Genomic DNA, 10,159 nt, shown 5'->3' on the forward strand with positions numbered 1-10,159 from the left:
CACGAAGTATTTGAATGATTCGACGGATTCTACAGGAACGTGAGAAACAGAATACGCAGAATGAAGAGAATTAGAGTGGCGGGAGTAGGAAACAGATTTACACTTTTTAGAATACAGTGTCATAAACCATTGGTTGCACCAATTTATTACGTAGTGAAGATCAGCCTGCAGAGCTTGTTGGTCAGAGACGAATTGTTTTTATTGATTTCAAGGTTTTTACGAGCCAAAACCACGATTTGATTATGAGGCACGCTGTAATGGGGGAGTACAGATTAATTTTCATCACCAGGAAATCACAAGAAGTGTAGCTAGAAGTCATAGACAGTAGGCTTCCGCACATGTGGGAGGCTAAGGGAGGGCTACAAAGGAGATAGAAGAGTCAGAGACAAAATCCGGCAATTGGAAGGAGAATAGCCAGATTAAACAGAGACATAGAGCAACATGCACAATAGTAACAAGGACAATCAAATAGGGCAAGCAACGACATGGAACCTTATCAGGTTCCACCTACACCTAGACGGAACTAAAGTAACATACAAGCAAAATATTAACAAGGTAATTCATGCCTATAGAGCTTCAGAACAAAACTTTCCATGAGATGCTACAGAGAAATATCTCTATCAGGCAAGTCCTATAACAAACCCAGACTATACAGGAGTAGACCGCAACGAATTTGACAGGGAAATTAGTGAAGCATAAATAGGGGCAACCTTGCAAAAACTTCATACTAAATGAGCCGGACCAGATGACATCCCAGATAAGATGCTAAGGAACATATATGACGAGTCAATACCAAAACTGACAGAATATATCAATGAATGCTGCAAAACCGGCCAAACACCAAAACAACGGAAGACGGCACACGGGATCATATTACCTAAGCCAGGCAAGCACTTACCGCTGGACCATATGAGGCCCGCATCTCTCACATCTTGCGTTGTAAAACTCATGGAACATGTGGTCCTAGGCGAGCCAACTGTCTCGAGGACAGGGAACTGTTCCACTACACGATGTAGTGTTTCAGAAGGAATCTTTCCACGCAGGATGCGACCCTGTAGCTTAAGTATGAAATCACAGAGAACCCAGGCAAATCCACTAGAGCCATCCTTGGCCTAGACCTAAAGAAAGCTTTTTATAGCTTAACACATACAGCAATACTTAGCAGCCTAGACGAGCTAGAATTATAGGAATGAGAACATACAATTGTGCTTCTGACTTCCTTACGGGCAGAAAGGCAAAGATCACCGTGGGGGAGCTCGTGTCGGAAGAGATTGAGATTGGTAGCGCAAGTACACCACAAGGGACAGTGATATCGCCAATGTTGTTTAATCTGGCATTAATCGGATTACCAGCGAAACTACAGGAAATTGAGGGCTTCAACCACACTAATATGCCGATGACATTACCCTATGGGCAAAGGGCAGTAATGATTCGCAGATAGAACAGACAATTCAAACCGTAATTGAAACAGTTGAACAATATCTAAAGGGAACCGAATTGGTTTCCTCGGCGGAAAAATCAGAATTACTATTGTACATGCCGACACGCAGGGGCTGTAAACCAAACAGCTACAGAAGGGCAGACTATTCTAGAAACAGACGTACGATTGAAAACCGCCGATGATGAACCTATACCTAAGGCCGATCTACTCCCGAGTTTCGGAAGTACACATTGAAGCAAAAGGCAGCAATGGAGAAACCGTTAGGAAGTTGGAAGGGACAGTATCGCAGGGTATGAGGTTGATCAAAAGGATAGCGAATAGGCACAGTGGAATGAAGGAAGGAAACATCATCAGACTGGTTTGATAACATGCGCTTGTTATCAGTAGGATTGTATACCTCGCACCCTACCTTAGATGGCACGCTGCAGAAAAGATCAAATGAATGCCAAGTTAGGAAAAGTTTTAAACAAGCTGTTGGACCACCAATCAGCACTAGCCCCGACAGTTGCAGCGGATAGCGCAGTACGAACGCCTATCTAAGACCAAGGCAGGAATACCTGTACTAGCAAGACTGGGTATTGGAAACCATACTCAACACGGAATCAAAGTGGATATCCCGAATGATGTCAGGGATACGATAACCATTCCCCACTTACCAAAGAACATGCACCCCGTATATCATAAAGATAGAAAAGAAGGTAGAGCAACGGACATACAAAAGAAATTTGGGAATAGTAAACACGCACAGGGGTGGCTTTACAGGCGTCGTAATTCATCACGAAAAGAAGTGCAAAACATGCGTTACGGCAAGCACAGCAACAGTCCAAACTGCGGAGGAGATATTTATTGCACTAGCAGTATCGCAGACCTTAGCGGGCGTAGTAATCAGTGACTCTCCAGCGAATCTCTCCGGAATCACTACGAATCCTGATGGCAGGAAAGAGAAGTCAAGGAAGGAATGTTTATTTAATATGGACACCCGCTCACACCTCCACTTCGCAAGGAGGCAGCAATAATAATAAGACGGCATATGACGGTGGCTCGAGGGCTTGCGGACCGAACGGCCGATAATAGGGTCGGCACCTTGGCGTCTCCCGAGAACGAGGATGGAGAGGAGGGGAAATCGGAGTATCGTATTACAATATTTAATGACATCAGACAACACTACAAATTGCAAAGGTGCGTTTTCCCACCACCTCAACCAAAGCTCTGCAATCTGTCCAATGGCGGTAGTTGCAAAGCAGAACTTATCCGAACCCGGTGACCTCACACCTCATTTACCCAGACATATGCAAGACAGATATATGAAATAATTGTGGTTCTAGAGGCACTCTGGGGGCGCTATAACATAAAACTATTCCAAACTTTTCTATTCCAATTCTGTACAGCCCTCTACGATTGGTGAAAACTTTTTTGGACCACCTCCACTTCACCTGTCTGTCACGCGACGTCACTAAAACCGTGATAGCTCCCCATCTGATATGACGTGAACATGCTGATTATGCATGATTTGACCGAACAAAAGAAAAATAGTTATTTCTGATTCGACGCTTTTTCGCCATTAGCCCCCGACTATTGGTCAAAAATTTTCGGGCTGCACCCACTTCACCTGCCTGTCACGCAACGTCACAAAACCGCAAAAACTCGCGCGTCAAAGTGACCTGTACGCATTAAAGATGCATTAATATGCCGAACAAAACTGAATTTCTTCTGAATAACCGCATGCTGCGCCGCTCCGAAAGGAATAAAAGATGACTGGCGCCGATCGCTGACGCGCTGGCTACTCGCACCAGCCGGGGAGCATGGGTTTATTTGCGTATAATACAACTTTTTGCGTGACCGTGTAACGTTTCCGAGCACTTTCGGCGCGTTCACAACCTCATTCTGCCAACTCTTCTTTGCTGAGGATCCATTTTAGCGTCATTCTTAGGGTCCGTTGCATGCCGTTGCAATTTTCGACCAGCCACCGCAAGCTCATTAAGGGAAAGTGGACCAATCGCAGGCGCCGGCAGCACCCTCTTTATCCCGTTATCGATTTTCACTGCACTGGCTCGGACCCATCGAACTTCTCTCCACCTGAGCGTGCTCCTCGCTTCTTGTGAGCCAATTAGATAAGACAAGCCGCTCAGTGTAGTCAATGTTATTCGTTTTTCAAGCAAACAAAAGTGACCTACTATGAACGAGGAGAGCGTTTGATTGGTCTGTTCAGACAACACTGCGGGTGACCGCCCGGTGCTTGCGTCGTTGGTTACGAAAATTTGACGTCAGGAGATTGGAATAAAAACATATTGGAATAGTTTTAAGTTATAGGGCCCCTGGAAGACATGCTATGGGAATGTCAAGACATAACAAACAATAATGGGGATACAACTTCTCGTAATCGCCGCAACGTGCTTGCAGACTGTGTTGCTCAGCTACCCCTCCGCTGGGTTGCCCGTGACGATCAACTTTGGGCTGTCCAGCGGGCCGAGGAAACCACCAAGAATCAAGAGCTCCTGGCCGTCACCTAGGTCGGACCTTTTGCCCGTCCCACAAACTCGTAGGGCCTTTCAATAAAGTTCTTTCACTGACTTACCAGGAAATCTTTAACGTGCCCCCAAAGCAAAGGACACGAGCGATATTGCATTTCGTCCCCATGAAAACGCGGCCACCACGGCCGAGACTTAAACCTTCTACATAGCGCTTAGCAGCGCAACACCATAGCCACAACGCTATAACGCCTCTGACCAAACCCTCATAGTTGAATGAAGGAAGGAAGGAAGGAAGGAAGGAGAAAAGCAGAATGCAGGAATGTTAACCAGAATAACGTCCGGTTAGTGGCGGTGCGATAGATGACACAGTCGTAAGCAAGCAAGCGGGTATGGGATGAAACGTGCATAGGAAGATCGCTGATATACATCGAGAACAGAAGAGGCTCAAGGATGGATCCTTGCGGGACACCGGACCTTACCGGGAGAAAACTAGAGTTAATAAAAACTATTTGGGTGTGGTTAATCAAGAATTCTTTGATTTAGGCAAGAATTTCAAGCTGCATGTTCAAGCGACCAATCTTTAGTATTTCATCTCATATTTTAACAAATGCCTTTGCAAAATATGAAAAGGTAACCTCCGTCTGCAGGCTACATGTGAGATTAGTGTGTAAGTCGTGAAGCAAGATGGCCAGCTGGATCTTGCATGACAATCCCTTGCGAAACCCATGCTGTGGTGAAATAAAGAACTGGATCTAGCCAAGGAAGCTCATGATGGTAGAGTAAAGGACCTATTATAGAATGAGCTAACTTTGTTCCTTCAGTGCATCCTATGCAGCCCTTCACAGGTTATCTTCAGAAACAATAGCCTTTTAAGAATTTTGTCATTCATCTTCCTTCGTATTCTTGTGAGGACATCAGCAGTGACATTGAATGCCCGCTCTATCTTCGCGCTGCAAGAAAGGGCGGCGTTGCAACAAACACCTCGCGCACAATATAATATTTTAAGGAAGTGGCCATCGCTATCGAGCCATAGTAGCACCGGTTCAATTCCTCGGACAACATTATTTCGTCGGTAAACTGAATAGCAATTGAGACTTAGAGGAATAGAAAGGGTCGCAAGCAGTGAACCTTACCATGAAAAGAAAAGCAAATGATGACTTGCAACTGGTTAAAGATTATAGCGATTGAATTACACTGAGTGCTATACAATCTACAAAAAAAGTAACCAATCAGTTACAACACTACAAAAAATGCAACTGATTACAAGTAAATACTTACACGCAATTCGTTCTTTACAAGTTTGAGTTAGATAGCAGCTCCGGAGGTGAACGTTCCTTTTTACAGAGGTTTTCTTTTTCACTCGGTCTCAAATTTGAGCGCCGCCACAGAAAAAAACTCGAAGTTGTTGCTCGTTATTATTAGGGCAGTCATTATTTGCTGTTAGCACAGCTATCTGGCGTGGTATGTGCTTTACCTGACAGACGTCGAAGTGGTGGCAAGAAAGCTTAGTAAGTTTCGCAGGATTTTAACAGCCGCAGAGCGCGCTGATAAATAAAGAGAAATTTTGAAAGCTAGATTATTGGAAAGCTTACAGAAACTTGCTGGCTTGTGGGCTCTGTTTCTACGTGCAGGAATTTCCTCAGCACGTTGCTCAAACGTGCGGCGCGCATAATATTCACTCGTGGAGCTTAAGCGTTGTCGATTTCAGCTGAGATAAATAAAAGAAAGGAAAGATGAAATGGATGTAAACCAGAAGAAGATAAGAAACTTAACACCTTGACGTCTAAGTGTCAAAAGGACGCACCTGCAGAAAATCTTTTCTCCAGCAGACACTCCACCAACAAAAACGGCATCAATTAAAGCCGTATGGTTTAACGTTTTCATCTCCTGCATTTGCGTTTCTATTTGCCGTCCATCAACCATGTTAACAGTTCGCGTAAGTCAAGTGACCGATGCGCCTTCGCCGGTGACCGTAAATTTCAAACGACGCCCTATTTATCACATTTATTGCTTTCTCGAAAGATTATTTTTATTTTGTGCTTCAAAAAAAGACCTGTTGCTAATCATAATTAGCGTCCATAACAGTGAATGCTTGCCTTGGAAAATGGTTTCACGAAGAGCCCCGAAATATAAGCGAGGACCTTACCTCGTCGCCGTTCACAATGCTAAAACACCTTGCACCCGCATCTACATTGATACTTCTTGATTGTGTGTTTTGCTGCCACTTTCATCGCCATTCTCTCTTCTTTCTTTCTAAACACAAGGGTAGGAGGGGGGGAGGGGGGAGGGTAAGTGGCTGCGCTATCTCGAATAGACGTCACTGCTCTTCGCTTACAAACTCTCGAAACATACCGGGAATGAAGCCGCCTGTGGCAAGAAAAAAAAATACAAGTACGTTGTTCCCGTGTCCGCATTTGCTAGCCCATATTTTTCAAACTAATGATAGCCCTAATACATTAAAAGAAATGGGGCTTTCGTGATTAAACAACGTTGAATGAATTATGGGGTTTCACGTGCCAAAACCACTTTCTGATTATGAGGCACGCCGTAGTGGAGGACTCCGGAAATTTCGACCACCTGGGGTTCTCTAACGTGCACTTAAATCTAAGTACACGGGTGTTTTCGCATTTAGCCCCCATCGAAATGCGGCCGCCGTGGCCGGGATTCGATCCCGCGACCTCGTGTTCAGGAGCCTAACACCATAGCCACTGAGCAACCACGGCGGGTAAACAACGTTGCAGTCAATGCTTCCTGTAGTTTCTCGTGCCTGCGAAAGAGCGCACTCGTGCGGCTGCCGTAGCATTCGGTTGCCGTATATCTTCACGCGAGAGTTTTCTTATTTAGAAATACGATACGATACGATCCACTCCATTGAAGTGCGTTAGCAGAACTGAACACGAAATGCTGTTATTACCAATATAACCTATTTAATAATTATTTCCTTAACCCACGAATGAACCAACTAGCAAACCGGCACTAACAAATTGATTAATTATACCGGTGTGCGCGGACAGACTATCCTCCTTCCTTCTCATTCTTCTTTCCCTCCTCGCTTATAGGGTAGCGAACCGGAAATGAACTTGATCATCATCCCTGCTTTTCCTTGATTCTCTTGCCCTCTCGGCATCGAAGACACGATGCAAGCAGTCTTCGGGAAATTAAAAAAAAAAACGGCGCATTAGAGAGCACCCCGCCGGCAAAAAATGTAAATATAACAGTCGTGAAAGCAAAACTTAACTGCAGTTCTCGCGAAACCTGCTCATTTAGGTGTGCTAGCAAAAAGACAGTACGTATAGATAGTGTTTTTTGACATTCACAAATAGCTTACTTAGCGGAGAAAAAGAGAGAAAAATTGACATAAACCTTACCCTTATTTTAAGTAAAACGAATGGGGAGTTACCTTCCAGACTTGGATAAATCTGAAGAGAACCAGAATGATTACCCAAAAAGAAGAATAGCACTCGCCATTGCGTAGACGAAGGTAACGCTTGCCACATGCAGTGCTTTTGTCATTTCAAGATAGTGGAAATTTGGGCTTGTTGGTTCATGATCTTTGGGTTTTGTAGCGCAAACGGAACGACCACAAAAAAGAAGGACAAGTCGACACATGTCATCTTGGGCTCCTTTTTGTGGTCGTTCCAACTGCGCTACACAACCCGAAGTTTACTCACTTGTTTATAAGAGAAGTTCCGCATGTCCTTTGGCGTACGCAAGACTCGAGACTCTAAAGCCGCCGGAAATCTCCTGGTCCCTGCAAGTGAACTGACAGCCCTATACTTCTCTGTTCTTTTATTCTATCCTCTAAGTTCAACGTTTTCTCGTTCCTGTTAGAATAAGAGTGTGCTATCGTTGCTTCCTATCGTGCTTCCTATCCTATCCTATCGAGTGTGCTATCGTTGCACTCAAATTCATGCAAAACACGTCCTGAAGCCGGAAAGCAAGAAACGACGTTAGCGAAAAAGCCGCAATACACGCAAAGCCTCAGGCTTCGCCGAGTCGCAGTCGAGTATTGAATTTTCAGGAGGCAGCAGTATGGATGGCATCAGAGAGTCGATTCTAAGCATTATTTCTTTTTCTTGTTCCCCGTTTGCCGATGTTTTACTAATCGGGTTTGCACGAAAAATAACGAAGCAAAATAATGTCGGAAACTACAATTTCATCAATCCAGCATCGAAGGATTTATTTGTTTATTTTACCGTGAAATCAAACGAGAACTGGCAACATTTACATTTCGGGCTCGGCTATGAACGACGAACAAGAAACTGTCCGTCCTTTCTATGAATAACTGTTGTGTTCGCGTGTCGTTTTACTTCCCAGTGAGAACGTCTACACAAAAGTTATCGTCGTTGCAATTATAAGAGGCTTTCGCAGCCTACAAGACCGGTAAAAATGACCCATCACCATTACACTCTATGCAGTTCCACGTTCGTAGCTGTGATTCGTCCTGGGTGATAATGGCTGAAAAAGTTTATGAGCATCGTTTTAATCGCATTTCACGAAGTATCTCTAGCTAAAATATGCTTCCAGATAATGCAACTTGCTATTATCGCCTTTTTCTTTAGTTGTCACTTTGTAGCGATGGTGAAGAATTAAACACTGCTAAAAATGTGAGTTAAGTATTTAACACTTTCTTTGCAGCTAACTTGTGTCCAAAATTCATATCACAACGATAACGGCGAGCACGGTCATTGGTCATCGAATATGCATTAAGCGGTTAAGTGCGCCCGTTATAAACGTATATCTCACCGTGTATTTTAGGGGCTTGTCAACCGTACTGGCGCAAATTCGAGAATAAACAACACTATTAGCGTAACACCCGCAATCTGACGGTAAAATACACTTGTGCTAAATAGCTCGCGACAGTGTTAAAAACAAAAGTTCTGATACAGCAAGCGCGTATTGCGCCGAGCTACAACTTGACCCCAACAATTCTCTAGTAATAATCATGAGCCATTCCACTTTGTGAAGGTGAATAACCAGTGAAGCTGTTTAGCATACGATACCGAGGTGACACAGAATTTCTAACATAGCTACGGACTGATTTACCGTGATTTTTATACATATTCGTGTGGACGATGGAACCGCCGTCCCGAAGAGCCGGAAAAAAATGAGCACGCGTGACGTTTCTACGGGACCACCACCATGGGAGAGCAGAAGGAAAGGAGATACGCAAGTGCTTGGAACACCGACAAAGAGAGGGCGGTGCGAAGGTAGACATGGCCGACGCGGGTCAAAGCGCAGCATCTGTACTTATCAGCTTAATGTCTGACAGAGGTTGTATTTCCACCCAAGACATTAAACATATTTATGCAAGTTGGCGCAACACTCGAAGCCTGCTTCACATCCGCCGCGGGTCGGCCGAATATTGCACTGTCTTCGGGATCGGCCAACGTTCTTACAGCGGAGGTGTTTATGTGGGCCTAGAGCCGTCGTTTTAGGACTTCACTAAATAGGGGCCACGTGACCTAGCGGGACAGGAAAAGAAGAGCTCAACAGGGGGAGAAAAGAGTGTAGTGACAAATTTTACAAGCATTACATCTATTGTCTCAGTCACATTTACGTTTCCTTTGTTTAATTTCGGTGCCTGGTTACAAAACTTTGCCTTTGAATGAGTGTGCAGACTTTTTTTTATTGAAATGAAAATAAAAGAAAGAGACGTAGTCACCTTATAATGGTGACGGCGACCTCTTTTCTCATAGCTGAAACAACGATATAAAAGAAAATATGTTGGAAAATGAAAAAAAAAAGAAAAAGAAAAATTACTTCATAGGGCGAGAAAGCCACAGCACAGTCCTATACGCCTATGAACATCACAGTGTAAAAGTCAAATGCAAGTTGCACCACAATGAGTTCATAAACAGTCACAAACACACACAAACGGCCATGATGTAGAGTTCGATGAGCATATAACCAGATGAGCAATTACAGTGTTAAAATAATTCACGCACAACAAAAAATGTACAACACGTAATGTACAAGCACTAATAATCACGCACAATAACAAAAATGTATAACACGTAATGTACAAGCACTAATAATGACAAATATAAGAATGTTTTAGTGACATCGTGTGATTATTCAATGCAATAACTATTATTTGTTGAGGATTCCTGTGTCTTCCTGTGTTCAATTGCGTTCAATGCTTTTCGCTGTGCCATCTTCGATGGCCATGGGCCCAGAAGTTTTGCGAGTGAGAAAGGCCGGTGAGGATCGATGGAGTGTAGCTCTTGTTCTAGCTGCTGTCTTT

General features: G+C 44.0%; 1 pseudogene; it reads left to right on the forward strand.

Annotated features, from left to right (window-relative positions):
- The first annotated feature begins 9,128 nt into the window (after positions 1-9,128).
- LOC142583853 (U2 spliceosomal RNA) lies at positions 9,129-9,308 on the forward strand (annotated as a pseudogene).
- Positions 9,309-10,159: the final 851 nt, after the last annotated feature.

Source organism: Dermacentor variabilis, chromosome 5 (assembly GCF_050947875.1).
Source record: "Dermacentor variabilis isolate Ectoservices chromosome 5, ASM5094787v1, whole genome shotgun sequence".
Classification (NCBI taxonomy): domain Eukaryota; kingdom Metazoa; phylum Arthropoda; class Arachnida; order Ixodida; family Ixodidae; genus Dermacentor; species Dermacentor variabilis.